Below are 6,000 nucleotides of genomic sequence, written 5' to 3' on the forward strand. Positions count from 1 at the left end.
AGGGTCACACTGCTCCTGCTGCTTCCAGATCCTTCCACGCGTATTTTTTAGGTGCCCAAGCATGTTCTCAACTTTGTAGACCCTTCCACCTGGACCCATTTCCACAAGATGCCTGTGTGCCCTCTCCCTCATTTCCTCTTCTCAGCTGTCCCCTCTTCAGAGAGGCCCTCCCTGACCACCTGCTCTAAAATAATAGCATCGCCCACCCCCAGACTGTGAGAAGATGGGCAAGGAGTGTGCTGTTTCATTAAGGGTTTGCACCCGGCAGTGAGTATGTTCACCTCCACAAAAGCTTCCATTTGAGTAAGTGATTTTAAAAAGCCCCCCACCACACCCCCTGCCCAGCCTTCCCTGGTGGTACAGTGTAGAATGTGCCTGCCAATGCAGGGGACATGGGTTCGATCCCTGGTCAGGGAACTGAGATCCCACATGCCCAAGATGCAGCTAAGCCCAAGGGCCACAGCTACGGAAGCCCGCACACCCTAGAGCCCGTGCTCTGCAATAAGAGAGGCCACAGCAATAAGAAACCTGCATGCTGCAACTAGAGAGTAGCCCCTGCTCATCGCAACTAGAGAAAAGCCTGAGGAGCTACGAAGACCCAGCGCAGCCAAAAAATTTTAAAGAGAAGCCCCCCCACCCCTGCTCTTTATCTCCATTTCTTACTTTCTTTTACTTGTCATCTCCTTCTTGCTTATTACCTCTCATCCTGCACAGAAACTCCACAAAGGCACAGCTTTGCTTGTTTTGTTCATTGTTTTATCCCTAATACCCAGGAGAGGGTTTGCACACAGCAAACAATGCTTAGTAAATGGAATTGAAATCAGTGAACCAGGACTCGAACCCACATGAATTCGAAATGTTGGTGTTTAACCATTCACAAAGGAAGGGCACAATTGCCCAGATCCTCTTGGACTGAGGACAGTTGAGATGGGGTCCCCTTTTCATTTTCATTCCAGCACTCCCCAAAAGGGTGAAGAGAGGATTGGGGCACAGGCTGGGGTTATCCCAGGCCTTTCTACAGTTGCCGACCCCGTCGTCCAGCCTTGAGCTTTGCAAAAAGATGCTTTGTAGGAAAAGCATCTGGTTGAACAAGATAACTTTTTTTTTTTTTTTAGTATTTAGTTATTTTCTTAGTTGTGGTATGCTTGATTTCCTTGAGACACGCGTGATCTTTTAGTTGCTGCGTGCAGGATCTAGTTCCCTGATCAGAAATGGATCCTGGGCCCCCTGCATTAGGAGCACGGATTATTAGCCACTGGACCACCAAGGAAGTCCCTATGGACTGTAGCCCGCCAGGTTCCTCTGTCCATGGGATTTCCCAGGCAGGAATACTCAAGCGGGTTGCATTTCCTTCTCCAGGGGATCTTCCCTACGCAGAGACCGAAACTGTGACTGTTACATCTCCTGTGCTGGCAGGCAGGTTCTTTACCACTAGCACCACCTGGGAAGCCAGGGAGTCCCTAAGAGACCTTTTAAAAAAAGTGGGCCAGATTGGCAAAAATCTCAACACCTGACAACACACAATGCTGGGAGACTTAGGGAACGTCTTCGATAGGTATGGCAGTTGGTCCATAGCTTTAGAAATGATAAGTGTCCTTACCTTTTCTGGTGACTGATTTTACATGTCAGGTCAACTGGGCCAGGGGGTGCCCAGATACTTGGTCAAGTGTTATTCTGGGTGTGCCTATGAGGGTGTTTTTGGATGAGATTAAATTTGAATTTGCAGACTGAGTAAAACAGATTGCCTTCTTCAATACGGATGGACTTCATCCGATCAGTTGGAAGCTAGAATAGAACAAAACGTCTGATCTCCCCACCCCCTCCATCCAGTAAGAAGGAACCCTTCCTCCCCAACTGCCTTGAACTGGGACATGGTTCTTTTCCTACCTTTGGACTGAAACATCAGCTTTTCTTGGGTCTCAAGGCTGCCAGTTCTCAGGCAGAACTTATACTGTTGGCTCTCCAGATCCTCAGACCTTTGTTCTTGGACTTGAACTACATCATCTATTCTCCCGGGTCTCCAGCTTGCCAACTGCAGGTCTTTAGTCTATAGACACATAATAAATCTGTCTCTCTTCCTCCCTCTCTCTCATATATGTACATTGGGTTGACCAAGATGTTCATTCGGATTTCTCGTATGAACTTTTTGGCCAACCCAATATATACACACACATATATTTTTTCTATTGGTTCTCCTTTTCTGGAAAGCCCTATCTAATATATTTTCTGAGCCACCAAATCTCTTTTTAAGAATATTCTTAACGACAAATTGGTGTAGGTGTGAAGTGATTTTTTGCAGGGGCCTTTTAAAAACAAGTCACACTGTAGATCTGTCAACATGAAACAGGTGAGAGTCAAAGGTGATGGCAGAATATGAGCACTTTGTTTCAGTAAAAGAAAGGCAGTATGGTGCTGTGGTTAAGAGTGGGGGGCTCTGGCAACTATGATTTGACCTTTAACGTGATTGGTGCAACTATGGGAGGTCCCTCCCAGAACCCCCTTGCTTGCCTATATAAACCAAGAGTTTGTGGCAATAAAGCGGAACTGCTTAGACGGAAAAAAAAAAAGAGTGGGGGGCTCTGGATCCATATTCCATGGATTTGGGACACGCCCTGATGGTTACTGGCTGTGTGACCTAGGACAGGAGTCTTAACCTCTCTGTGCCTCAGTTGCCTCCTCTGGAAAATGGGTATATTAATAGTGCCTGCTTCAGTAGTCCTGTTTGTTTTTAACTTTGTTTTGTTTTTTGTTTGTTTTGCCACACTGCAAGACATATGGAACTTCTCCACCAGGGATCAAATCTGCGCCCCCTGCAGTGGAAGAGTGGAGTCCACTGGACCACCAGGGAAGCCCTGTTTTTAACTTTTTATTTGGAGATAAATTTAGGCTTACAGAAAAGTTGCAAAAAATAGCACAGAGAGTTCCCAAATACCCTTCACCCTGCTGCCCTGGCTGTTAACATCTTACATAACCATAGTACATTTATCAAAACTAAGAAACTAACCTTGGCACAATACTATTAATAAACTACAGACTTGGTTTGGATTTCTCCAGTTTTTTTAATTCACGTTCTTCTTCTGTTTCAGAACCCAATCCAGGGTCCCTCATTGCATTTAGTTGTCATATCTTCTTAGACTCCTTTGCCTGTGATAGTCCCTCAGTCTTTCCTGACCTTGACTCTTTTGAAGAGTACTGGTCAGTAATTTTATAGCCTGTCTTTCAGTTTGGTTTTTCTTGATTAGACTGGAGATTTTGAATTCCTGGAAAGGATACCAGAAGAGTGATGTTCCCTTCCCATACCACGGGCTAATGATGTCACTATGACTCATTGCTGGTGATGTTAATGTTGGTCCCTTGGTTAAAGTGATGCCCGCCAGGATCCTCCACTTCGAAGCTGCTATTTTCTTCCAGTTATTTTGATAATTGCATGTTTAAGGGTCTACATAAGGGCTTCACACATATTATTGTGCTGTTTTTTTTTTTTTAATAACAAAATATATGTATAAATGCCTGTGTTTGAATCAACTACTTGTGGAAGGATAAATAAGGAGAGTCGCATCTGCCTCAGGAGGAAGAGAAACACAGAGGGCAGTTAAGGCTGTGACCACATTGGTGAGCCCACCACTGCCCGCCCCCTCGACCCTTCTTCACCCACAGCCCAGTTGAGCAGAGCGAACTCCACCTACTCAGGGCTTGGCACGCCCAGCAGAGGGCAGTAGTACGCCCAGCGGCTGCCCACGTGGCTGTCAACGTGCTGGGGCGGGGGTGCTCCAGCCCTCCTGGAGCGGCAGTTGATTGGCTGCAGCCCCTCTTAGGCTGGCCAATCACAGGAATCTTGGCGAGATAGATGTTCTGCGGCTGCACAGAGTCGCTGAGGCATCCTAAGGATGGCTGCATCTTTCTGTCCCCGTCTGCGCCCTGCTTCATGGAGGCCAAGGGCTTGCAAAAGTAGCTTTATGGGAGCGGAGAACTATCCTCTCCGGGAGCCTCTGCTACTGCCAACCCCCTTTATTTTGTGCTATTTGGGTTGTTAACAGCCTAAAACCAGGGCTTTCTGGGAGCAGCCCAGGAGCCCCTCACACCACTCTGACCTTCTCATATTCCCCTGTTCATTCCAGCCAATCACAAAGGGCCTTTACAGTTGCCCCTTGTACCCAGTGTGTGTGTGTGTACATGTGTGCGCATGGTCAATCATTTCTGACTCTGCACCCTCATAGACTGTAGCCCAGCAGACTCTTCTGTCCGTGGGATTTCCTCAGCAAGTATATTGAAGTAGATTGTCATTTCCTCCTCCAGGAGATCTTCCCGACCCAGGGATAGAACCCGTATCTCATGTGTAGGCAGGCAGATTCTTTACCATTGAGCCATCTGGAAAGCCCCATGTTGAGTCCCCTGTAATAACAATAGCATAGGGAATCCTCTGGTGGTCCAGTGGTTAGGACTGGAGGTCCGAGCTTCCACTGCAGGGTGCATAGGTTTGATCCCTGGTAGGGGAACTAAGATCCACATGCCAGGATGGTGCAGCAAAAAACAATTTTTAATACCCCCCCCCCAAACCCCCGCATACATAAGGTTATACTTGGCCCATTTCAGGAGTGAGACAATCAAGGCACAGATGGAGTAAGCACTAGCCCAGACCCACGAAACTAGATTAACAGAGCCTGTCTCTACTTGAGCTTCCCAGGTGGCGCTAGTGGTAAAGAACCCGCCTGCCAATGCAGGTTGGACTTAAGACACACGGGTTTGATACTTGGGTCGGGAAGATCCCTGGGAGAAGGAAGTGGTAACCCCCTCCGGTATTCTTGCCTGGGAAATCCCAGGGACAGAAGAGCCTTCTGGGCTGCAATCCATAGGGTTCACAAAGAGTGGGACACAACTGAAGCGACTTAGCATGCACAAGCACGTCTCCGTCACTAATGATAATGCTGACAACTCAGTGCCTGGCTCAAACATTCGTTGAACAAGTGAAGGAATCCACATCACTTCCACCTTTAATATTTCATTCCCACATTTCAGGTGGGAAAATTGGGGCCGCCCAGGTGTATTCACACACACACATGTCCTCCCCTTACTCCCACCCCCACCCCCCACAAGTCCAGTCTCTCATTGCTCAGTCACTCCTTCCCCAAGCAAACTCCTAAGTCCCCTGTGCTGTTGGCCTAAAGGTGGGGTCTGCCTCCTTACGAGGCGGGACCAAGGACTTTCCACCTTTCTATTGGCGTTTCTCCCTTTGGGGCGGGACCTCTCTAAACCAGCGGTCTTGATTTGCTGTCTCCCTGGCGGCCCGTGACCCGGAACATCTCTGGGCAACATGGCGGCGCCCAGCGGCAAGATAGAACGCGCAGGGATTCCGCGGCCAGCCGCGTGAATAGGTAGGTCGCACGTGGGGAGGCAAGCGCGAACTTCTGGGCACCGGGGAGGCCCGTTCTGGGCTGGAAGTGTGGGAGGGAGGCTTCGGAGGACCCCGGTTTCCGGGCCAGGGCACCATGACCTTTCGGCGTACCGGGCCGGGATGTGCCGGCAAAAGCCGCACTCAGCTTACCTACCTCTCCACGTCCCTAATTTCCAGTTTTGCATATGAGACAGCTGAGGCTCAGAGAGATTAGAGCCTTCTTTCACGGTCACGCTGCAAGTCGGCTGCTAGGCTGGATTTCGACCCCAGGTCTGTCGCTGTCACCCAAAGGAGTCAAAATCCTGGCAGCCAGCCTCAGAGCTGCTGTAGGTCCATCCTGCCTAGGGGTTCAGATTTTTAGAAGTTTGGTAGAAATTTAGCTCTTCCTGATTCAGCTGCTACTTGTTGGGTACCTACATTATACCAGGCACTGTCCCGGGTGCTGGAGACAGCAATAAGGCAGACACACACACACACACACACACACACACTCTGGAGACAGCAATAAGGCAGACACACACACACACTGGAGACAGCAATAAGGCAGACACACACACGATACACACACACACACACACTGGAGACAGCAATAAGGCAGACACACACAC

General features: G+C 48.9%; 1 protein-coding gene and 1 long non-coding RNA gene across 2 annotated transcripts in view; one reads left to right on the forward strand and one right to left on the reverse strand.

Annotated features, from left to right (window-relative positions):
* The first annotated feature begins 5,269 nt into the window (after positions 1-5,269).
* The window catches only part of ECSIT (ECSIT signaling integrator), a 13,786-nt gene continuing 13,055 nt past the window's right edge, over positions 5,270-6,000 (forward strand). The window contains exon 1 of the mRNA XM_040240621.1: positions 5,270-5,372. The gene's annotated coding sequence lies outside the window, so the exon portion shown is untranslated. The remainder of the gene's footprint in view (positions 5,373-6,000) is intronic.
* LOC120863929 overlaps positions 5,855-6,000 on the reverse strand; it is a 12,844-nt gene continuing 12,698 nt past the window's right edge. The window contains exon 3 of the long non-coding RNA XR_005721102.1: positions 5,855-5,882. This is a non-coding gene — a long non-coding RNA (uncharacterized LOC120863929). The remainder of the gene's footprint in view (positions 5,883-6,000) is intronic.

This window comes from Oryx dammah, unplaced genomic scaffold (assembly GCF_014754425.2).
Source record: "Oryx dammah isolate SB20612 unplaced genomic scaffold, SCBI_Odam_1.1 HiC_scaffold_5, whole genome shotgun sequence".
Taxonomy (NCBI): domain Eukaryota; kingdom Metazoa; phylum Chordata; class Mammalia; order Artiodactyla; family Bovidae; genus Oryx; species Oryx dammah.